The 25880-nt window shown below is 37.9% G+C and overlaps 1 protein-coding gene across 2 annotated transcripts in view; it reads left to right on the top strand.

Annotated features, from left to right (window-relative positions):
• Positions 1–25880, top strand: part of CTNNA3 (catenin alpha 3) — a 1492024-nt gene that overhangs the window by 1306447 nt on the left and 159697 nt on the right. The window lies entirely within an intron of this gene.

The following is a 25880-nucleotide window of genomic DNA, read 5'->3' as shown; positions in this document are numbered from 1 at the left end:
TCTCTCCAATTTATTTAAGTATTAAATCATTTCTTCCAGTGTGGATGCATGAGTATTAATTTCATTTGTTGAGTTATAATCTAATACTACTTTACTTATTTTGCAGCTTAAATTTTCCAGTCTTGGCCATCAGAACTCTTTTATTTGGTTCCTGTATCCCTTTGACAACTGGAATTCTAACTATTTCTTAGCCCTTTCTTATATTTTGACAATACAAGATGCTTCAAGTTCTTTTATATTTTCTCCCATTTCTAGAATCAGCCATTTCTCAAGAAGCCCTGCTACCTTTCCTGGAGAAATCATTAGAAACCATAATGGGTGCTAAGTGTGCTCAGTGCTACTAAGCACTGAGTGTTATTTCTCTTAGACATTCTCAACTGACAGATCAAGAAAATAGGTGTGTATTTGTGTAGACTCACCTATGGTGTGTGTGTGTGTGTGTGTGTGTGTTTCTATATGTAGCCATCTATACCTGTATTTAGTTAAACAGGAGTTCGTACATTAGTCTCTAATTGCAGTTTGTTACCACATGGATTATTCTAGCCCCCTCCGCTTGTCCATCTGTAAGCTCCCACTCTACCAGTGCAAAACATGGCTCCCATCACCACCATTCATTTACCTCATTATTCAGTGTCAGAATTGTTAACCTGTACCTGATGGGAAACAGCCCATGGTTATTTTCTTACTTATAATTTCTTTTGACTTTATTCTTATAGATTATATTTATTTCTGAAGTTTCTTAGGCAAACACCTCTCCCAACCCCATCTATAGTGAGATCTTATTAATATAGTTAAATAGAAGGTGGGGCAAAGGTAGGTTTACAGTTGTGAGTACATGAAATACAGAGTTTATTCTTGTATTATTAATTATTCATGTATTATTTTCCATACAAACAACAGTAAACCTTTTTTGCTCCACCCTATACTCTTGTCATAGTCTGCATTCCTTCTGGGATCCCCCAACCCACTAAATTATTGTCTAAAGTCTGCATATTTAAGCTTTAGTCTTTGTGCTGTAAATTTATACAGCTTTTGACAAGTATATAATGTCATGTACCCACCATTACAATGCCATAAAGAATATATTCACTCTGCTAAAATCACCCTGTGCTTCACCCATTTGACCTTCTTCCTCTCCTCCAGAATTCCTGGAAACCACTAATCTTTTTATTGTTCCTCCAATTTTGCTGCTCCAGGATAATATACAATTGAAATCATATAGAAAGTAGCCTTTTCAGATTGGATTGTCTCACTTAACTAACAAGCATTTAAAATCCATCCATGTCCTTTCAAAGGTTGAGAGGTTGAGAGTTCTTTTCTTTATATTTATGAATAATATTTTATTGTAAAGATGAGCCTGTCTGTCTTTTGAATGATTCCTACCTTTTACTGTCTCAGCATATTAACTATATATTTTTTCAAAAAATATAGTGGTTGCTTTAAAGTTTGCAATATACACTTACAATTAATTTAAGTCCAATTTCACGTAACCCTATACTGCATGGCAGCTAGCAGAGTTATCTTTTAACAAAGTATTTCCAATTCCTCCCATAAGCTATTTTTATACAATATATTGTAACTATATTATTTTGAACAAATTTTATACATTAAATAAGTTAAAATAAGAAAAATAAATGGTTTTTATTTTATTTTCATCCAGTCTTTGTCTGAAGCTCGTTCTTTCTTGAGACTTTCCCTTCTCCCTAAAGAACTCCCTTTATCATTTCTTCAAGGGTGGATTGGCTAGTGACAAATTTCTTGTTTTGTTTGCCTGTGAAATTTTTAATTTGTTCTTCACTTTTAAAGAAAAATTGTGCTGTGTATAGAATTCTAGACTGGCTGTTTTTTTCCCTATAAACATTTTAAGCATTTCATTACACTCTTCTTCCTTGCATGGTTTTTGATTAGAAGTAACCTGCAATTCTTATGCTTTCTCCTTCAGAGATACTATTCTGCTTGCTTTTTTCAAGATCTTTTTCTTCACTTTTGGTTTTCTGCAGTTTGAATATGATATGTCTAGGTATGCCTAGGTATACTTTTTTGATATCTTACTTGATCTTTAATGTTTGTGGTTTACTGTTTCTCATTAATTATTTAAAATTAATAGCCTTTATTAAGATATTTCTGCTCCATTTTGTTTTTTTCTTTCTCTAACTACCTGTTTACTACCTCTTTTCCAATTATCCTAGTTGATAAGTGTTCTTTTTTAATTTTCCTATTTTTTTCTCTTTGCATTTTAATTTGGGAAGTTTGTATTGACATAATTTAAAGCTCACAGATTTTAATCTTTTTCAGTTGTGCCTAATATAGAGCCCATCAAAGGAGCTCTTCATTTTTGTTTTTAAATTCTTGCATTTCCTTTTTTTTTAAATTTTTATTGTTATTCAATTACAGTTGTATGCCTTTTCTCCCCATCCGTCCACCCCACCCCAGCTGAACCCACCTCCCTCCCCCACCTCCACCCTCCCCCCCAATTTTGTCCATGTGTCCTTTATAATAGTTCCCGCAATCCCCTCTTCCCACTGTCCCCACCCCACTCCCCCCTGGCCACTGCTAGACTGTTCCCAACCTCAATGTCTCTGGTTGTATTTTGTTTGCTTTTTTCTTCTATTGATTATGTTCCAGTTAAGGGTGAGATCATATGGTATTTGTCCCTCACCACCTGGCTTATTTCACTTAGCATAATGCTCTCCAGTTCCACCCATGCTGTTGCAAAGGGTATAAGCTCCTTCTTTCTCTCTGCTGCGTAGAATTCCATTGTGTTAATATACCATAGTTTTTGGATCCACTCGTTTGCTGATGGGCACTTAGGTTGCTTCCAGTACTTGGCTATTGTAAATTGTGCTGCTATGAACATTGGGGTGCACAGGTTCTTTTGGATTGGTGTTTCAGGGTTCTTAGGGTATAATCCCAACAGCGGAATTGCTGGGTCAAAGGGCAGTTCCATTTTTAGTTTTCTGAGGAAATTCCATAGTGTTTTCCACAGTGGCCTCACCAGTCTGCATTCCCACCAACAGTGCACTAGGGTTCCCTTTTCTCCGCATCCTCTCCAACATTTGTTTGTGGATTTGTTTATGTTGGCCACTCTGACCAGTGTGAGATGGTACCTCATTGTGGTTTTAATTTGCATCTCTCTGATGGCTAGTGATGCTGAGCATCTTTTCATATGTCTCTGGGCCCTCTGTATATCTTCCTTGGAGAAGTGTCTGTTCAAGTCCTTTTCCCATTTTTTAATTGGGTTGTTTGTCTTCCTGGAGTGCAGTAGTGTGAGTTCTTTATATATTTTGGAGATCAGGCCCTTGTCTGAGGTATCATTGGCAAATATGTTTTCCCATACTGTTGGTTCTCTTTGTAATTTGGTGCTGTTTTCTTTAGCCATTGCATTTCCTTTTGATTAACTTTTAGCTTTCATCTCTCTGCTTACAATACCTGCCAGTTCTTGTATTTGTTTACTTTTCAGATTAGAAGTCATTTTCAAAATTGTCTATAATTCTAAAATCTGGGTCATATCTGAATCTGGTTGTGAAACTTGCTTTCTTTTCAGACTGTTTTTGGTTTACCGCTAGTGTGTCTTGTAACTTTTTTTGAAAACTGGACATAATATATGGGGAATAGGAATTGAAGTAAATAAGTCTTTAGTGAGAAGTTTTATGTTAATGTGCCTAGCAGTTTGTCCGTGTTTATTGTTTTGGTATCAGAGTCTTTGGTTTCCTATATGTCCCTGTTTTTGTCTCCTCTATTTTTTTTGGTTTTTCCTTAAAAGCTCTTTAATAAGTAGAGCCTACTTTTGCAGCTCTTTATAGCTTAATCCACTGTTATTATACTGGAGTTTTGTTAATGTGATGGTAAGATGGGGGAGCGGAAACATTTTATATTACTGGGATTAAATACGCCTTGTAGTGGGCCCTCGCCGGGGATGGGAACTTCACAAGTGTTTCTTGTTCCAACCCCACCCCCACTTAGGTGAGACAGGAAGTCTAGAATTGTCTGAAGTTGAGTGATTTCACCTCCCCTGAGGTGGATAAGGACCTGGTAAAGTGTTTTTTACCTGGAGAGGAGACCTATGGGGCAGAGAATGCTATTGGAATACTTGAAAATACTCTTTCTTTCCCATCTCTTGCTAGAGACCTGAAGCTTTTTTGTTTGTTTTCAATCTTCTCCATAAGAAGTAGGTGGGGTTTCTGGAGGTCAAACTCTTGAAAGTGTAGTCCCTCACTAAGGCCATGACCCCTGAGAGTTTCTCAGTTTCATGGTGGTCAACACTCAGCTTTTAACAATTTATAAAGATTACCATTTAAGCCTTCCAAGGGTTTATGGCTCTAGTTACTTCTGCTCCTGGTAAGCTTATCTCTGTTGCATTTCTCCTCACATTATTTACCTTTCACTGCAGATTTTAGAGTGGACGTTTGTGTTGTGACCTCAATTTTTTGATGGGTCTAAGAAAAGTCATTCATTTTTAGTTTGATTTTTTATCTTATAGTGAAGACAACTTCTAAGCTCTTTATATATCACAACTGAAAACAGAGGTCTCATTAGTTTTATTTGGTTTGTTTAAATGTCTCAGTTTTCATGTATATTATTATGTCACTTGCAAATAGAGAGAGTTTATTTCTGATCTCCTTAATAATTATGATTACTTCTTAGTGTTAGATAATGGAGACAGTTGACATTACACCTTGTTTCTAACTTCAGTGGGAATGCCTGTGGTAATTTTAACTAGCATGCTAGCTTTAGAGCAACGTGGGTGTAGTACATTAAGGAAGTAGCCATCGTTTTCTATATGTTGAATGTTTTAATTATGGAAAGGTATTGAATTTTGTCAAAGGTTTTTCAGTGTATCTGGAGAAATCACGTTTTTCATTTTTATCAAGTAATAAGGTAAGTTATCTTACTGGAACTTCTAGCATTGGAGTGTTAAATTTATGAAGTAAATCCCACTTTGCCATGTTGTTTTTTTAAATATACTATTGTATTTATCAGTATGGAGTCATCATCTTTGAAAATAATTTATTTCTAACTCTACTAAAAAGTCTTGAAACAATGAAAGCTTAGCCTCAATGAACACACCTAGTTCCATTCTTGATACCATGTCTCATTCATGGTAAAAATTGGATAAAATTGGATTTAAGTGCACAGAAAGGGGGATAGTACCATATTCAACATTAATTCGAAGTCTCATTCTGGGCAGTTGTTGCAACAAAAATATTAAAGTTGATAATATAATTTATGTGGCTCATTCTATAAAAACAAAACTATACTACATAATAGATTCTAATTTGTGAATAGATGCAGATGCCGTGAAATTCTTTTGTGACACAGTTGCCCTGGTTGTCTTAGGGCAAATATTTCAGCGTTTGTAACCTCAACAACTTTTTTCACATGATCATTCCAAAAGTATTGATTTCTTCTGAAGTAAAATGCCTAGCGACAGTCATATTAAGCTAGTTTATATAACATATGTGTATATTTGTGTGTGTGTGTGTATTGCATAAAAATACACTGAGGAAAATGTGCAAAGAACTTTAGAGAGTTTTTTAAGTCACAGAGTGCTGAAGAAACATGCCCTCGATCTAGCTGTAACTAGCAGAGCTTCAAATCAGCTGTAGAGATTTATAAGCAGTACAATTGGGTGTTTTTTAATTCTACTGTTTAACTGTGAATTACCAAAATTAGGCCAAAGGCTAATAAAGATCTTTGTTTAATTAGGAAACTTGACACAATTTTACTGTTGACCTCAAGTTCTCGAGCTAATATGTTTTACTGAATCCTCCCAAGAAGTTACTCAGGGGCCTCTATGCCGGTGGAAAAGAGGGCTTCAGTGGGCAGGGCTTTTGACCTCCTCGCCTCAGGTGAATCGTGTCTCTGTGCCGGGTTATGTATATAGGCTATCCGAGTTAGGTTTTATATGGCAAATGTACTCCACAGAGAGAAGCACAAAATGTGTGAAAGTCACCGGCCTGCTCACCTGGGCCATTTGCACAGCTTGTGTTTTGTACTTCCATTTGCATTAGCTGGTGACTGGATGTTTGCCATGTCTCCATCTGAACCACTTCTCACCTCATTTCAGGTCTCTGCTGCTATCCGCTCCTCTCTTCTGACTCTCTCTTTTTATTTTACCTTTAATATGCCTTTCAAAGAGGAGAGGCCTTTAATTTTTAAAATGATTTCAAAATTTATCTTTTTGAGCAATCTTAGCTTCTTTAAGAATTGGTTCTTCTGAATGTTTTTAATTATTTAACAAAATGTGAGTGAAAATAAAAGGTGATGCTTTTTAATAATTTCTTAACAATATTCACATTTGCCCTCAAATTGATATTTGTAACACACTTTAATAGTTTTAATATAACTTACTCATGTAGACTTCACAGGCCTTTTCAATACAGTGAATCCCATTTTGTGGAATGAATCCCATTTTGTGGAATGAGGGATCTAGTCTCTAAAAATTAAAAATAATATGATCACCTAGTCAGTAAGTGATTGAACCAGGATAAATTCTCTGACTCCTGGTCTGATATTTTTTGTTTAACATTCCAAGAATAGTATTAATTGGACATAATAGCTAATATTTCTTGACATATGTTAGAGTAACATGAGAGCTAATATTTAATTGTGTGTGTCCTCTGTTCTTGACACTAGATTAAGTACTTCATATTATTCCCTCATACATTCCTTATAACAATCCCACCAAATAGGTATATGAAAATTGAAGGAGTTTAATAATATATTTTCCCAATGCCATACACTAATATGTGGTGTATCAGGATTAGAATTTAATTTTTTTTTCACTCCAGTGGGCATGGTCTCAATTTATTTTCTATACTGCCATTTGAGGAAAGAGAGAGGGAAGAGAACATTTCAGTGAGAACCCTGAACTGAGAAAGAGACCTTATAAAACTAGTTTTACATAAAAATAAGAAAGTGTGCCTGACCTTATGTATATGCAGAGTTCAATCTACATCTATCATCTGAGTTGACCATAATAATGCTCAGTGAGGAAGAGGTAACATGTGGGACATAGAGAAGGCAGGGGCAGCGCAATTGAATTTACGGTACACGGGACCAAGTACCAAGTAACTTTTTCAGAGTCACAGAAAAAATAAACATTCTCCCATTAGATGGGGAGATACCTTTGGTACAATATCTGTTCTTTATTGGTCATTCTATAATTAGCAACTACCAAGTATCTGACATTTTAATGAAAACTTCTTAAATAAAAAAGTGAATGAATGAAAAGTAATTATGGGAACCTAGTTGTTCTGACTTCTAGCCCACAAATATTGAACTTGCTCCTTACCCAGCTAAACATATATGATACAGAGGCTTTTATGTTCATTATTCAAAGATTCCAGAGATGATGTCTAAAGTGAAAGCTGCATTGCCCTGGCTGGTGTGGCTCAGTGGATTGAGTGCCAGCCTGTGAACCAAAATGTCACTGGTTCAATTCCCAGCCAGGTACCCAGTTGGCAGTGTGTGAGAGGCATATCAATTGATATTTCTCTCCCTCTCTTTCTCCCTCCCTTTCCCTCTCTCTGAAAGTAAATAAATAAATAACATCTTTAAGTGAAAGCTATATTTAGATCCAGGTTGTCCAATCTTTTGGCGTCTCTCTGCCACACTGTAAATACATTGTGACATGTAATCACACAAAAAAATCACATAATGTTAAGTAACTTAGGATTTTGTGTTGAGCTGCATTCATAGCCATCCTGGATCACATGCAGCCCACAGGCTCAGGTTGGACACACCTGTATCCCTAGAGTAGGATCAAAGGATGGTAAGCAACATAAAGAATAAAAGAAAAAGTTTTATCCTGGAAAATCTTGTACACTGCCCTGTTGACCTTAGCACTAAGCTAAAACAACCTGTGAATATGAGTGAGAGAATGATAAGGGACAGCTTGTAGAGTCTAGTCAAACAAATAAAACACGACATTTTGTATGAATCAAAAAGCTTACCATTGTACAAATAAAAGTGTATGTTGATAGAATGTGAATAATATATTTCAATATCCATTAAATTTTGACTAAAACTCAGAACTTAGATTATGTTGCATTAGCTTCATAAAGATGGTGAGGTAGAGATGGGCACAGTGAAGGGTAAAGGGAGACAAAGTAGTGGTGACGGACGGTGATTTGACTTTGGGTGGTGGGCACACAGTGGAATTATACAGATCATGTGTCATAGACACCTACAGACTCTTATTAACCTGACAACACTTGAAGCCTATAGAATCTTATTAACTAGTGTTATCCCAATAAATTTAATAACAATCAATATAAAATAAAATATAAGGAAAGAAAAAACAGAAAATGACTTAAGATTTCTAACTAAAGGAAGTTTATCTTTATCTAAAAAAGATGGTTTCCTCATGTAATTTATGACAATTTCATATCTAAATATGCTGTATTTTATGCATAGTGCTCCATAAATATCCTCTGAATACAATCTGTATCTATTTTTAATTTTTTCTATTTGAATTTGGAAACCTCCAAATTTAAAAAGACTAACTGCACACACACACACGCCAGTCACTGAAGTTAATCAGGCGAAGCCTGCAAATTCTCTCAGACAGAACGGGGCTCACTTTTCAGCTTGCACACCGAGACAATCCTGCTCCGCGGAAGATGCTCTCTCTCATTGTAAAACTAATCTTTACACAGTATCTGCTTTCCAGAGACCCCATTTTATTTCTGGTTACTGGATAATGGATAAGATCTGCAGAGAAAAGGGAATTTTAAGACAGAACAATGTTAATAAAAAATATTGGCATACTAAATTACTTTGAATAAGCAGAAAGATAAGAATAAAAGGTGAGATTGAAAAGTAAGAAATATCAATTTGGCTGAACAGTGCTTACAATTTATTTTGGTCAGATTATAAAAGAAATTGTTGGTCTTAGTATGTTATTGTTAGTTTTATTTAACACATATCTTCCATGTTGTAAATAGATGACATTAATATCGTTCACCCAAAGAGAGTTTAAGTGGACTTTTGAAAATGACATTTTTATCGACACGTGAAGGGCTTGGAGCTGGGACATCTGAGACCACTGCTTCATAAATCCAGAAGGGAGGAGTGAGAGAGAGGGAAGTTCCTGAAAAGGACGGGACAGAGCAGCACATGAGTAAAGCCGGTGACTGATGAATTGGTATTGCTAATTTATTATTTTCCTGTGTTATTTTAAAATCGACTGAACATACAGTCACATCCTCACATGCAAGAGGAATTGTAGGTATTTGTAATTATATTTAATTCTGCACTTTTAAGCGGGAGTTTGACAACTCCTTACTGAAATGGAGCCACTTCTGGTGAAACGCTGAGGATTAAACTCCCCAAGGTGATAGCACAGAGGAACTTACACGGTGGTTTTGGCTAATTAGCATGAGTGAAATTATTTCCTGAACTGCAGTAAAAGGTGAGCAGGGGCGCGACCTGACGGTCCGATTCGCATCACAGATGCACACGCACACATCCCAGCTTCACAGCCTTATGCTTTCGTCAGAACAGTTACGTATTCCCTTTTTGTATTGGTACTATTAGTGTTCTCTAATTTCATTTTCGAAAGGGGTTTTACTACTAAATTTTTTTAAACCACACCTTGAATGTAGTAAAAATGTATAAAGTCTGGTTGGGTATTTTTATAAATATTGTTAAATGATGGAAAAATCGCATTGCTGTTATAATACATTGCTATTCTTATCAGTGGTCATCTCACACTAATGTCCACATAGAAAAGCCTCCAGTTTGTATTATTCTCACTAAAGTTTAATGTTTTTTTTATCTTTAAGCACCTCTGGTGTCTGAACTAAAGCTCATTTTTGATAACAGTTTAACACTTAACATTAATATTGATAAGAAAACTTTAAACATTTTTGGCAAATATGCAGTTATGATGAATTAAGGTCCATTTTATTAAGTAGCAAAAACATTGAATATTAATTGATTAAAAATGAACTTTCAATACTATTTTCTATACTTGTTCAACAGAACTTCCCATCACATGGTCCCATTTATAGCAAACAATTGTTACTTTATCTAATATGTGTGCATGTGGGCATTTTAATCATTAACTGCAAATTTTTGACAGCGTTATTGGTGTAAAATGGATATTTAATAAACTGCATATTAAAGCATATGGTTCAGTATGTTTTATAGACAGGTGAATATAGCCCTGAAGTTAAACTACAATCAAGATACGAAACATACATCACAACCCAAAACTTACCGGTGCTCCTTTGTAATATAATCATTTCTTTCCCCAAACACCACATACCTACCAATCGGATTTCTGTTGCGGAAGATTGATTGGCATTGCCTGGAATGTTCTATAAATAGAATCATACAGTATGTATGATTAGGCTTCTTTCACTCAGCATAATTATTCTGAGTTCCAGCCATGTTGTTACTTGTATCCGTAATTTTTTAAGCGGACACACAGTTATTTAACTCCCCTGGTGAGGCACTGTCACGCCTTGGCTATTACAAGTCCAGCTGCTCTAACATTTGTGCACATCTTTGTGTGACTGTGTCTTCATTTCTCATGGGGAATACGTGGGAGTGAAGTATCTGGATTCTATGGTGTGTGTGTGTTTAGCATGTTAAGGAACACATGCACGTTTTTAATCTAATTTTCCCTCTAGGTTTGCTTCTACCACTTGTCCTAATGCCACTCATTGGGACAGGTCCATGTAGAAACAGCACAACGCACTTGCCACGAGCCAGGTTCCCAACCACTCCCATCTGATCGCGTCTTCAACAGTGCCGCCTTCACTTACTTCTACAAATAGGCCTTTTAGTTTTGAGACCTAACAATACCTTTATAGAGAGAACATAATTCTTGCTTAGGGTTTGCCCAAATATTTGTTTTGTGGTATCCTAGTGTTCTATTTTATATATAAGCTGCCAACTTAAGCTAGTTTATTTTGCTAGTGTAGGCAAATTTTGTGTCTCATAGAGTGAACTTCAATCCAGCAACCTTGAGTAATATATGCAAAAGTCTAGTATAGATCTGAATTACTGTCTTACAGTCCAGCATCTCCTCAATACTATGGGACTTCTTTTTTTTTTTTTAATTTTTAGTTCAGTAAAATAGGAGTGTCAGGTTTGGACATCCTGTTTAGCTTTACATAATATCTGTGGCTGGAACATGGCAGGCGGTTTTTTGCTTTATTATTGTGCCCAAGATTACTTTGCAAATCTAGACAGATGAATTTGGTTAGGGCCATTGATGTACCTGACTACCTAACAATTTATGGAAGTAAAAGATTTCCTGCAGGTTAAAAATAATCCCCACTGGGAAATCAAAACACAACTTTCCTTTTCCTCAAAATCTTTGTTAAAGAACACTTTCATAAAATCACTTTCCAGAACACTGAAAATGTTATACGTGAAATAATGAAGCAACTGCTTTTACAGACGCACAGAGTGCAAAGGAGACCAGGCAGCCTGGGGAATGAGCGTGGGGCTGTGTAAGGGGAATTTCTGTTCCTGCTCTCACAGTGTTCTTTAGCGTCTGCTCTGGTAATGAAGATGTACGCTGCAATTTCCCCCACCTTTTGAAATCTTTGGTCTGTGTCTACATCAGCTTCAAATACCGTGCCACGTTGATAGACCTATTGCAATGGGCCAAGGCCAGCTTTGCTTCCCTGCAGGAAGTTGTGCACTTTTGCTCTTTCTTTACTGCTGACATGTCCTTGCAATGGCGCATTCATCCATGTGAAGATTTTCGTAGCACTCATTGCTTGTCCTCCCCATGATAAAAGTCATAGATATAGACTGTAAAAACTTAGAAACAAATAAATTACAAAGACAAGCTAAAAAAGAAAAAGAAGACAAGCTATAATAATCCACAACTCTCTCCTATACATATGCAATATGTTTTCTATCATTAGAATATGTGTATGTATATATGTATGTGTTCAGTTAAAAGTGTATTAAGTGCACTTTTTGCCATTAGAAAATCTCTGAAACTCTTATTTTAATGTCTATAAAATAGCTTTTCTAAAAATTTAATATATTTAATATTAGATAACCCTCTGTAGCTGTTTATTCTAAGAACACAAATTCACATATTTAGAGTTTATTTGACACAGACTTTAGTGAGGAAGGTGAGACTTCTGCACTCGAACAGAGTAGAATTTGTCTGATATTCTTGGTGGCAGTGTGCGCACCCACAGGGGGAAGGTCAGGGTGTGTTACTACTCATCTGTCATCACCACTGCTGCTGCTACTACTGCTGTCACTGCTACTGGTATTTATTGTTGTTGTTGTTGTTGTTATTGCATTATCTCCAGCAACAGCGGGCCTCGCACTCTTAGAGCAATGACAGTATTGAGCTGCCACAATTCTCCATGGCGTCATCAGTTACGTTACTGCCCCTGAAGGGCCCTCACATTACTCTAAGTCCTTGACAAAACAAGTGCCAAGAGTCCTTTCTCACCCACGAGAGGTTAACAATGTGAGTGGGACTTGTGATCTCAGATTGTGTTGAGCATTTCAAAAGAAGCGTGTCCTACTAATCCCAAGGGGTTTTTTTTTAAACAAACAGTATCTTTCCTCATACATTGAATCCAAACCTGCAATAGACTTGTAGAGTGAATGGGGAATTGAAGGGTATTCTATGAATCATTTAGTTCAATCCTTTCATTTACTTCTGAAGAAGCTGAGTTCTGAACAAGCGAAGTATTTGTTTGAGGTCACATGCTATTTTTTTAATTATATTTTTTCCATTACCATTTATCCCCCTTTTACTCCACTCCTCCTGCAATCACCACACTGTTGTCCATGTCCATGAGTCTTTTCTCCTTTTTGCTCAATCTCTCTACCCCCTAACCTCCCCCACCATAGCTGTCAGCCTGCTCTCCATCTATGAGTCTGTCTCTATTTGGCTTGTTAGTTCAGGTTATTCATTAGATTCTACATATGAGTGAAATCATATGGTATTTGTCTTTATATGATTGGCTTATTTCACTTAGCATAATGTACTCCAGGTCCATCCATGCTGTTGCAAAGGGTAACATTTTCTTCTTTTTTATGGCTGAGTAGTATTCCATTGTGTAAATATCCCATAGTTATTTTACCCACTTGTCTACCAGTGGACACTTGGGCTGCTTCCATAGCTTGGCGATTACAGATAATGCTGACTGAACATAAGGGTGTTATATTCTTTCAAATTAGTGTTTCGGGTTTCTTCAGATAAATTACCAGAAGTGGGAATCGCTGGGTCACAAGGCAGCTCCATTTTTAATTTTTTCAGGAATCTCCATACGGCTTTCCACAGAGGCTGCACCAATCTGCATTCCCACCAGCAGTGCAAAAGAGTTCCCCTTTCTCCACTTCCTCGCCAGCACTTGTTTGTTGATGTATTGATGATGACCATTCTGGTCAGTGTGAGGCGACACATACAATGGACTAACAATAGTTTAGTCAATACATGGTTTGAGGAAAATTGGACAGATACATGCAGAAAAATAAAACTAGGCCACCTTCTTATACCACACACAAGAATAAATTCAAACTGGATTAAAAACTTAAATGTTATACCTGAAACCATACCATTACTAGAAGAAAACATAGGCAGTAAAATCTCAGACATGGCTTGTAGCAATATGTTTTCTGATATGTCTCCTCAGGCAAGGGAAACAAAAGAAAAATAAACAAATGGGACTACATCAAACTAAAAATGTTTTGCATGACAGAAGAAACCATTAACAAAATAAAGACAACCCACTGAATGGGAGACCATATTCACTGATACATCTGATAAGGGGTTAATATCCAAAATTTATAAGGAACATATACAACTCAACACCAAAAAACACACAATCCAATTTAAAAATTGGCAAAGGACCTAACTAGACACTTCTCCAAAGAGGACATACTCATGGCCAGTAGACATAAGAAAAGATGCTCAATGTCACTAATTGTCAGAGAAATGCAAATTAAAACCACGATGAGATCACAGTTATTAAGGGCAGCATTTGACCTAGTATCCAGAAACACAATCTTTTTTTTTAAACAATCTTTAGATTATGTTCCTCCACAGTTCTTGCCTTAATGAAGGAAATTTTGCAAGTTACTTATCTTAGGTTTTCTGCTTATAATTTGGAAATAGGATATAAACTCACAGCTCTGTCCAAAACCCATTTAATAGTTTTGCTGATTAGTAGAGCCTAATTCATATAGAATCTTAAAAAAGAGAAGCAATAACTTGGGAGCGTTTCTTTTTGCAGATCCACTGGCACACTTTTGCTCGTTCTAAAGGCCAAAACTGAAATCACCTCAAGCCTAGCATAACGTAAAGCCAGGGTGCCAGTCTATGAAACAAGCACGATGTCTTTCAGTTTGATTTTCAAAGACAACATATCATTCGACGTAGGTGGTCCCATGTTTGCTGAGGTCCAGGAACTATATCTGGAATAGGAAAGAGGAAACTAATGACCAATCTGGTGTTGTGCTTGCTGATCAAAGCCCCCGAATACCTGGCCTGCCTTGCTCTATGGCTATATTCATGCTGTCTGAAGCTCACTTTCTAGACTTGTAAGTTGTAACTGCTTAACTCCCACATTTAGCATGCATTCATCACTGCTGAGCCACATTGTTCAGAAGTGAGCGCCGGACCCCACCCTGCACTAACCCTCTATTAGCTGTGTGACGTGGGACAGGTTCTATAAAGCTCAGTTTCCTCAGCTATGAAATTAAAATGATGAAAATTTACATCTTCGGGTTTATTGTTAACATTGAATAAGGAAAGAAATGTGGAATAATCTAGCAGAGTTGTTCATGAATTTCATTAAGACACCAATTTCAAATGATTACCTCACTTTTATGCTTAAAAAAAAAGTCAAGATCCTAATTTGGGTCTGGATATTTATAATATTTGAACTTTCCAAAAATATGCTTTCATCCAAATCCTATTCTTCATGATTTCATTAATCTTTCATGTCTTTATTTAAACCTCAAGCTGGAACACTTTGTATGGCAGTTTTCATGAATTACACATGCCGTCCTGGGCATCTGAGCTAGATCCCCAAGTCATTTAAAGGTGAATGAGTGCAGTGATATCGAAACGCCACTTCCATTCGTGACCTTGCTGAGGTGCTGTGTGCTTCTCTAAAGCCACCAGCCTCGTCAGTGCCTTAGGAGCAGAGGCATGATTGCCCACAGCCCCTCCGATAGAGGGATTGTGGCTAAAATATGATCCCCCCTGTGTGATTCTATCATTGCTTCAGTCCTTAGAAAGGCCTTACGTCAACTTAAGTGATTATAATGATCACCCTTATGATAAACATCACAATCCAGACTCAACCATAGGGCATCAGATGATTGGTTATTTGATGGCTGTTCACCTAGGTAGGATTTGAAGCAGCAAACTTACATAGACTTATTTTATAAAAAATACATGAATCGCTAAGAATCTGGGTTGTATCTCCTCTGACAATTATATCCTACAGGCTCGGGATTTATCTCTTCAGGTTGCCCTCTTTGACTCCATGTTTGATCACATCCTCTTGTACATAATAGATATATTCTTTTCTTTTACTTTAGGGTATATACATTTTTTATATTCTGCAACTTAACTCTGTCAAACTATATTCCAAATGCTGTAGCCTGTAAGGGGTATAATACTCACCCAGTCTCCTTGGTTTCATCATATGGAATAATTCATATGGTGTTATATTCTCACATCCTGGAAGAGAAGAAAGAAATGGCTTGTGAAACAGACAATGATAAAGGTGCCCAGAGGGAGTTTTGAATTGTTTTTTGAAAGATTATAAGAAAATCTATCAATATCTATTGTAGCAAATAGGGATATGTGTCTTTGTTTGCATTTTTTTAAATTTTCTTATCTCTTTTCTTTCTTGCAGTCATTCACTAAATGCTACCTTTACTGAGCACCTGATGTCTGCTGGGCAATGAGTTAGTCACTCCAGTTACAAAGCTGGGAACAATCCTAGAAGCCTTCTCACTCCCTGTGAGAATGAGAAGTTACGTTTATTGGGAAAATTAAACCTATTTCTAATTAATATGATAGACTGGAATAAGTTATGTTTCAATCAGCTGAACTCAACATTTTTACCAGCTTTTCCCTACGATTGAGGTCTCCTAGTACTAGGAACATTTCATCCAAATTAATGTTGTGTCAAAACATGAACCCATAAAATCTTAAAACTGGAAGGACTTGAAGAAATTATCAAATCTTATCTAATTCTGATGTCCTTTTTAAATAGAAAAGTTAGATTTGCCTAAACATAAAATCAATCGGTGGCAAAGTTGGAATGAAAACCCAGGTATTCTAACTTGCACTAATCTACTCTCTAACACAAACCCAACAACTTTCTGGCAATATAAGGAATACCTCCCCTGTTTACCGTGGGGTGCCTCATGTTTATTCCCATCGTCTGCCTGACACTTTTAAGGAAATGTCTCTGTATCTCACCATTCATCTCAGTCTCAAACCTTCTAACTCCGGAGAATGTCATTTATTTCTATCTAATAGCCTTATCGTTTATCTCTCTTGAGGGAAAGAATTGTTCTATTTGTGTGAAATTGTCCAGTATCTATAATAATAGCCTGTTTACATACATAAAAAGACCTCAAATATGAAAGTCGAGATGACTTAACTTGATTTTTCTAACATCTTTATTACTGATCCAGCAAACTTGGACTATCACTTCATATCTCTACATAATAATTTCTTTATGGTGAGTAATTTTTTTTAAAAAACAGGATGAAAACAGCTTAATAGATGAGGGTGCTTATACTGCAACCAAGTTTGTAATTTTATTTTCATAAATCTTTTGGTATTGTCTTCCAAGGTTTGATTAGGACTAAAATGATTAAAGAGTGCCCTCTTCTGTTGAGTAACCATAATGGTATTACATGGGGTCAGAATTTCTGTCCACGAATTCAGATGTACAAGAAAAAAATTATTCTTTATTTGTATGTTTCCTAAGGAAACTAAGTTTTATCTTTGCTCATAGAAATTCAAACATAGTTCTTGGGCCTCCTCCTTTCCCCCACCACCCGTGTTGCGACCCGTGAGCTACAGTTCTAGAGCAGTGGTTCTCAAAGAGAGTGTTTCTGTCCCTCCCCAACAGAGACATTGGGAAATACCTAAAGATATTTTGGATGGTCACATCTTGGGATAATCCTACTGTATGTGGTGGGTAGAAGCTAGGGGTCATGCTAAACCTTCCAAAATATTAGAGACAGCCTCTTTTAACCAGAATGATTCAGAGCAAGTTTTCAATAGTGCCAAGGCTGAGAAACTTTTCTGGACTTAGACAATATGCTACTGTAGCTCTTTAAGGTTTGCTACTTGCTGTTTCCATGAGAAGCTTTGGGCACAGGACCTTGGTGAGACTTGAAACTGGTTGGGTTTGGTAGATGGCATTTTCTCTGAATTTTTTTTATATCCACGCTGTGTTGCTAATGGATTATATGCATGCCTTCCTCATCTTCCAAGTCTACAAATTTTGATCTTGTGAAAAATGTCTGCTCAGAATCTATTATCTCTAATTTTCATAGGCTTTATATTGGATTAGCCAAAAAAAAGTCTCTTTAGTTTTTTCTGTAAAATAAAAGACACATTTTTCACTTTCACCCATAACTTTATTGATTTGGATATTTTGAGTATGTCGGCTATTTCCTGCTATTGGCTTCTCATGGGTAGAGGCCAGGGGTGCTGCCAAACATCTTCCAATGCATGAGACAGCCCCACAGCAAGAATTATGTGGCCAAAACGTCAATAGTAGCAAGAAAGTTCACAAACCACTTTTGACATATTCCATCAGTCACAGCACCTTCACCATACACAACACAAATCTTTTTTGTGTGTTACAGCTACAATTTTACTTTTCTTGAAATAATGAAACATAATATGCAAAAAAAGTTGCATATTATCTTTCACTTCAATATTAAAATAGCTGCACAAAAATTCACCAATTTTGATAAATTTTTTTTTAATGTATGCTGATATGACAGCTGTTACAATACAATCTATCAAAATTGTTTCAAATGAAGTTAAAGACAACTAAGCACTAGTAGAGCCATCATACAGAAAAAATCTAAATGAACTTTTTGGCCAACCCAATAAAAGGTCCAGGAATCTTTACCTCAAACTTTCACTTAGACAAGGAATGATGACATCAACCCCTACTGAAGTCAGAAGACAAAGGATTAAACATTACCCCATAGCTCAAAAATGTTCTTATGACCTTCTTATGATTTATCGGTCACAAAAATAATTCATTTCATGATCCAGTTAGGAAATTTTATTGAGCACATAGTATATGCTGTCTCAGGTGCTCAAAGTGATAAACAAGACAGACAACCTTCTATGGAAGCTATGTTCTAATGGGGCAAGACCAAAACATATCTTCTTTCAAAAAAAGGGAAAAGAAAAAATATATAATTTGGATTGTAATCACGATAAGAGACCCAAAAGAAAACATACAAGGGGATGAAATAAAATGGAGTTGGGGAGAGGGTTACCTTTAGGTAGACTGGCCAGGGAAGACTGGATTGGGCTGAGCTCCCGTGGGGAGAAGGATCCAGCGTGTGAAAGCTGCAGGAAGAGCATGCAGTACAGCAGAGCAGTGGATACGAAGAGCCAGAGCTTGGTGTAGGAAGAATAGGACGTGCTGAAGGAGTAGAAGAGAGGCAAATGCGTCAGGAATGCTGCGGGTTTCTAAGCATTCAGAGTGACAGAATGCCAGTTTCTTGGGCAGAGGTATGTGTATTCAATGGGGCATTTCTTTTTTTTTTTTTTAATTGTAAAATACACTTTAACTCCATCTGCCATTTAAAAAAAATTTTTTATTGTTATTCAATTACAGTTGTATGCCTTTTCTCCCCATCCCTCCACCCCACCCCAGCTGAACCCACCTCCCTCCCCCACCTCCACCCTCCCCCTTGGTGGGGACAGTGGGAAGAGGGGATTACAGGAACTACTATAATGGGGCATTTCTTAATTTTCTATTATTTTAAGTAGTATTATTGATATAATTATCCCTATTTTTAGAAGCATTTTAATTCTGGCTCTCTACTTTGACATTTTAAATCATCCTGTGTTATCAACTCAGCTAGGATGATCTCACTGAGCATATGACACCAGCTTCCTGCTTCAGAAGACTCTCCATAGTGTCCTTCCTAACAGCTTCTCTGAGTGTTAGACTTCTATGGCATTGCTATGGTGGTTATTTGATGTAGTAAAGCCAGTGACAGAGAAGTATAGAGAAGTATACTTAAGTCAGAGAAGTATAATTTAAGATTAAATCATGTGTATGATCTAAAATTCAACCCTAATTCTGAGAGGAAAATGCCAAGCATGACTAAGGTGTCCTAAAATTTCTTTCTTTCCTTTCCTTCCTTCTTCCCTCCCCTCCCCTCCCCTCCCCTCCCCTCCCCTCCCCTCCCCTCCCCTCCCCTCCCCTCCCCTCCCCTCCCCTCCCCTCCCCTCCCCTTCCCTTTTTGTCATGTAGTGACCACTGTTTTTTTTCAGCTTTCAATATTAAACATTTATAAAGTCTGTGCAAGTGAATTTTTAGTTGTAATGATATCACCTACCTGTCTCACTGGGGATTCTAAAGGATTTAATCCTATACAAAACATCAATTTCCTTGATGTGGAAAAAGACAATATTTCTACCTCAGTAATATATATATTTTATATATATTAAAACCACCAACATACTGTGACACTGAAGTTTAATGTTCACTACTGTTTATCAAAGTCCTAGCTTGTATAAAAACCTCAGACTAAATATTTTCAACTTCTATACTTGTTCTTGCCTCTTTTGCATAAATAAACTGAGATCTTCTAATAATTATAATCATAAACAATATTGAAACATCAGTATTTTCTAGTTACTGAGTAATTTTCCAGTCCATCCTATTTTATCTTCACAATAACCCTAAGAATTGAGTAGTATTTCTGCCAGTTTACAGGTGAGGAAACTAAGCTTATTTCAAATCACTTTGAGCTGCCTAGGCTTCACAATAAAAGTTAAAATAGCAAAATACAAGATAGTCTTTCTGAATTCTGGTATAAGAAATAAATGAGTAATTACTGAGTTTGAAGCAGGGTGCAGCCAAGAGGAGGGCCCCAAGAAGGGATTTGTAATGGGGTGCAGAACTCGGGGTGTCCAGGAAATATTAGAAAAATGTATATAGGATGTCCTCACCCCTACAGGCCTGAGCCAGGGGGGATGGGACACATGGAACAGGGCCATTCAGAGGCTGTTTTGGGTAGCAAGAGCTTTGCAGCTAACCCCAGGCACGGTCATTTAACATATCTATAACCTTTAACTGGTTTCATGGATATGTTAAATAGCTGTGCCCTGCTTTGAGCCAGGGAGATGGGAGTGACTTCCACCCAAGATGGGACTGGGAAGCAACTCCCCCTGGTTACAGGGCCTGCGTGAGAGCTTGGAGATGATTGGCTCTATGCCATGGGGCCACACCTGCCCAGACTTACTATGGCAGCCCAGTAAAGCTGGAAGAATACAGGGATGCTGGCAGGTGTAGCTGACTGTAGGAGGAGTCGGAAATAGGGCTGCAAAGGAAGCTGGGTGCTGGGATTTAAACCTAGGCCTGGCAGCCATAGGAGAAGAGACCATGCGGCTCTGAAGTAAAGAAGAGACCATGCGGCTCCATAGTAGTAGAGGAGGGCCACAAGGTTTTGGGGGAGAAGGAGGAGACCACGCGGCTCCAAAGTAAATGGGGAAAAGGACCACGCGGTTCTGAAGGAGAGTAAAGAGGACCACGAGGTTTTGGAGTGCTTCTTCTTGCCACGCGGCTTAGGCAGCAGGAGAGACTTTGCAGCCATAGAGAAAGGGGAGAGAGGACTCTTGCTGGTGGGCCATGAGAAGGTGCCACACGGCTTTGGATTAACTGGAGGTTGCAGCAGCCACACAGCTGATGGTGCCGGGAGCCTGAATCACGGACTTCTACTTCTTTTCCTGAGACACGGTACCCTGGACTGGGCACAGGGAGAGGGAAGGACTGTGCATCTGTGGGTGTTCTAGAGGACTTTAGTATCTTATTGAAGACATTAGGTCATTACTCTAAGTTTGTGTAACATTTAAATAAACAATTCCTTTCCTTTTCACCAGTCTCTGGCATTGAGAGACATCTTTCCTCTGGCGGCGGGCATTGCGAACCTAGCAGGTGGGCGTGGGGGAAGGAACCTCCAGAGACAGAAAGGGGGAATCCTTTCTGTAATAATTTATTGTGAAGGAACCACCCCCCCCTTCTGCTCTGTAACAAGTTTACTAACACTCTGTCCAGAAACAACTGGACATCTTTTTCTTGATCTTGTTCAGAGACAGCTCAACTTAGAGGAGTTAATTGGCCACATTCCTGAGAATCTATGTTAGAGTAAATCTTTGCAGGGGCCAATTTAATAGATAATTTAACTCTAGCATGTGATTAAATCAGATCAAGGAACACCTTTACTTGGGGTTTAGGAGAACACAGTGCATGTGGAGTTTTATTAAACCCTGTTTAGCACAATGACCTCATGTACCTCCAATCAGGTGAATGCAACTATGGGCAACTAGGAAGTACCATATCAATCCAGAAAAATAAATTTGGGTTATAGTAAATGTATCCAAATTTCCACAAGACTTTTATCAAAAAATATAAAATGTTGTGATGGGATTAAGGACAGGAAAGTAAAGAAAGAGGAGAAAAATCAGTAAACAGTAAGAAACAAACTTTCTGAACCCCAGTTATATTTGTGGGCCAGGCTCTTACTTAAAGAATGTTGGTACAATTGAATGTGAAAACAAACTTCAGGATACGGTTTTATTGTCCAACATGTGGAACTTAGTAAACCAAAATTGAAATGGTTAAACAAATTTTCAAACTCCCATAATGACAAATTGAAGGGCCAGAATTCAAATTTAAGTCTCCATTACTTAACAATATAGGTAGGATCTTTCTGTCAGGGGGCTTTAACGCAGCCCCCTGGTTCCGCCACAGATGAAGAAAAAGACTACCAAGACATGATCTGCTTGGGGAGGAAAGGTGGCCAATCTCTCAAAGGAGAAGGGCCTTGATCCTTTCCCTCCCTGGGCTTTTATTAGGTTCATTCGCATAGGAATGCAGATAAAGCTCATCAATCATTGTCAGCCAGTAAGGGTTAAACAATACAGGATTTACAGAGAACTTCGAGGGCTTAGTCTGAGCTACAGCCAATCAGCTAGAGGGCCATAAAACTTTAGGCGCCAGACTCATCTCCCGTCTGGACCCTTATCTTTTAAGCTGAGGGTACAGATTAAGTAGGTTTCACAGGAATGTATGTATTTTTCTTAGGCCTGATTCCCCAGGGAATCCGCCCCTCCCAGCACAGGACTGCAATACCCTCTGTTATCGCCTCAGGCTCCAGTCAGATAGGGGAGTAAAGCAGCCAAGAGATTAGGAGACTTCTTGCAGACAGAATGAGGACTCAGGCTATTTCAAAGCCAAGGTGTGAGGGTCCATCACCCCCTTTTGCCACAGCCCCCTGAGTCCTTCCCTGCGAGCTTATCCCTGGTGACCGGAGCCTGTCTTAGGTTGATCCTCCCTTGAGGATTCTTACCCATCATTGGCTAACTGGCCAAGCTCAGGGCCAAGCAGGGTGAAGTGGGCAGAGGTGGCACTTCTGCCAGGGAGATAAGCTTTGTCTCCGTAGTGGCTTATGGTCCCAACTCTGACTCAGCCTTAATCATGGGGGGTTACAGCCTCTGAAACCAGGCAGGGCGGTTCCCAACATCTTTCAACCACATGACCCTGGCTCTAAGACAGTCTCCCCTCCCCCAGAATGAAAACACACGGATGCCCTCCACCCACACACCCTTCCAGATACTTAACCTACTGAAGCCACCAGATGAGTAAAAACAAACTTTAAAAAATTTTTGTTTTAATTACAGTTTACATTCAATATTATGCTGCATTAGTTTCAGGGGCACAGCATAGGAGTTAAACAGTAGTCATATACTCTACAAAGGCCCTCCCCCCCGGTATTTTTCAGTAAGCGTGCAAGTTAGGTAGCCCATCCCCCCTCCTCCTTTTCTTTAGTATTTGTTCTTTCTATTATTATTTGTCTTTAGTCCTGAAGGAATTAATGTATCATTTAATACATACATAAAGTATTCGTATTCCTTTCTTAGTTTCTACTTAAACTATAATATTATACATTTGACTTTTTTTTTCAATGCCATCCAGCTGCTCGCCTTACAGAATGCAGGATGCTGCCAGCAAGTGTTTTGAACACTCCCCCACTGGTTTGTTCATGAAAAGAAGAGGTCAGTTGTGGCGGCTTAGCAAGAAAACTGAGTGTTAAAGACAAAGAAACGCACAGAAGTCTGTGGGCATAAACAGGAGGCTCTCTCTTCCTGCAGTATCACCAACCAGAATGGGACTCATGACTTCTCACAGCAGCAGTTGTTCTTAGTGTTTCTTGAATAACTTTATGTTGGGGGTGAATAAAATATTGCAATCAAGGATGAAGTTATATGTCACTACATCATAGAGTGTGACCCAAGTAATAAATACAAGGCATTTATAAGAAACAGATTACAGTAGGGTCACCAGACAGCCTTCGGTTATAAAACAGAACCCAAGAGAGACAATTTGATCAACGGAATTTATTCAGATGTCACAGGGGATGGCAACATGTCGAGGAGGGAAATTGCAAAGATCCTTTCTAAAGCATACTGTGGGACAGATACACAAAAATGGATAGTAATAAATAAGTGACTGCGTAGAAGTTCCCTAGTGGTGTACTCATGTTATTAGTACCTAGGAAGAGACAGTAAATTGCCCTGTGATCCTAGCTCCATTTAATTGAAACTACATTTAGTGGCAATAAAGAAGGACTGCATATAGAGATCAATATGCATGTAACAATTACTCAGCATATTGGAGGCCTTGGCAAAAGAGGGGTGTTAATATCCTACAGGAGTAAATTGAAATAAATGCAAAGAGGTGGATGATGCTCAGGGCAAGTATTAGAAAACAAAGAATGTGCTAGTTCAAAATCTATGAGATGAGAACAACATCTCAGACCGTTAGTGGTTAGAAATCGGTAGTGTTGCTGCACAGTGTGAACTGATCATTGTGTTTCCATCTCTGGGAAAAGAAAGCTCTTCTCTGCTCCGGAAACCCACAAACACCCCGTGTGCAGTGCAAGGTTTGAGGGAAGCCAGAGCTGGTCTAAGAAGGCAGGCACGGCCTCTCTCCAAGTCTTTAGCAGTCAGGGATATATAAAAGATCTTCCACTTTGCTTTTGTTTTTCATGAAATTAATGTTTGTATTTCAGATTTCTTACTAGGGCTTTGTAGCAAAGGAATCACTGTTTAAAGTTGAGACTGTGTAAACTAAGACAAATATTAAGTTAATTCTTCTTAAGTACTTTTACTTGCTTTTGCAATAAGGACTGATATCTTTAAATTATTTCCCCCCTGAGATGAAGGGAATAAAAACCTTGAACTAGAAATAACACCATAAAACAAACGGTTTACTTTGGAATACAGAAGATGGAAGAACAGCAGAGGTACAGTAAGAACAAGTATTTGTTGTTGCTGTTCTACATTTTCTTTTGCTCATATCCACCTGTCTTTTTGGGAATCACTGATAATTTTGCTTCATTCATTCAAAAGCATGTACGTGCTAGGTTGTGGTGACATGATAGGCAGCAGGACAGACCCAGCCCTTACCTCACAGAGTAGACAGTTCAATGCCTGGCTGCCTAGTTCAATGAACAATGACACAGGGAAGTATGGTGAGCATCACGATAGTGAAAGCAGGGGAATCAGGAAAGGCGTGGCAGGGAGCTCATCCCAACCTGGGGAGTCCCTGAGCAAGATACCTCCGAAGGAAGAGGCATTTACAGTGAAAGTGAAAAAGGGAATGGAAGGAAGTTAACTCTTTATAATAGATACTGGAGTTCATGTTCAATTATTTATTAAATTCTTAGAAAATTTCATTTCTCAATAACTTTAGTGCCATTTTGATGTTATATGGCTTTGATGATTATTCCATTCACCTATAAACATTTTGGTTTGTGATAACCACATACTGTTTAATGAAATTGCTACTTACTTAGAAAAAAAAATTCCTTCTCATCAGTTTTGCTTTCTTTTCCTTTTAAAATGTATTACAACATGAATATGAAAGTAACAAATGAACAAACAGGGTAAACAAGCCAAAACACATGGACGCAGACAACAGTACAGAGAAAGGGAGGTGGGGGTTAGGATACTAAAGGGTGAAAGGGGACAAGTATGGTAAAAAAGGAGATTCGACTTTCGGTGGTGAACACAATGCAGTATATATACATGCTGTATTCTAGAACTGTACACTTGAAACCTATATAATTTTATTAACCAATGTCACCCCAATAAATGTAGTTAGAACTTTGTTAGGATATAATTCATACACCATGAATTTCAACATTTTAAATGGTAACTTCGGTATTTTTGGTGTATCCACAGCATTGTGCGACCACTGCCACCACCTCGTTCCTGCACATTGTCATCCCAGGGAGAAGCCACATACCCGTTAGCAGTGGTGCCTGCTCCCTCTTCACCCACTCCTACCTCTGAGAGCCACTCATCACATTTCTGTCTCTATAAATGTGCCTATTCTACACATACCATGTAACTGAAGTCATACAACATGTAGTCTTTTGTGACTGACTTCTTTCCCTTAGCATAATATTTCAAGTCTCACCCATGTTGCAGCATGTATCAGTACTGCATTCCTTTTATGGCCAAAAAATATCCCATCAATTGAATTTACTACATTTTGTTTATCCATTTATCAGTAGATATGTGTTTGACTTGTTCCCCCTTCTTGGCTAATATGATTGATGCTGCTATGAACATTTGTTTA

This window comes from Desmodus rotundus, chromosome 4 (assembly GCF_022682495.2).
Source record: "Desmodus rotundus isolate HL8 chromosome 4, HLdesRot8A.1, whole genome shotgun sequence".
Lineage (NCBI taxonomy): Eukaryota > Metazoa > Chordata > Mammalia > Chiroptera > Phyllostomidae > Desmodus > Desmodus rotundus.
The sequence above is the reverse complement of the archived record's forward strand: the minus strand, read 5'-3'. Positions and strand labels throughout refer to the sequence as shown.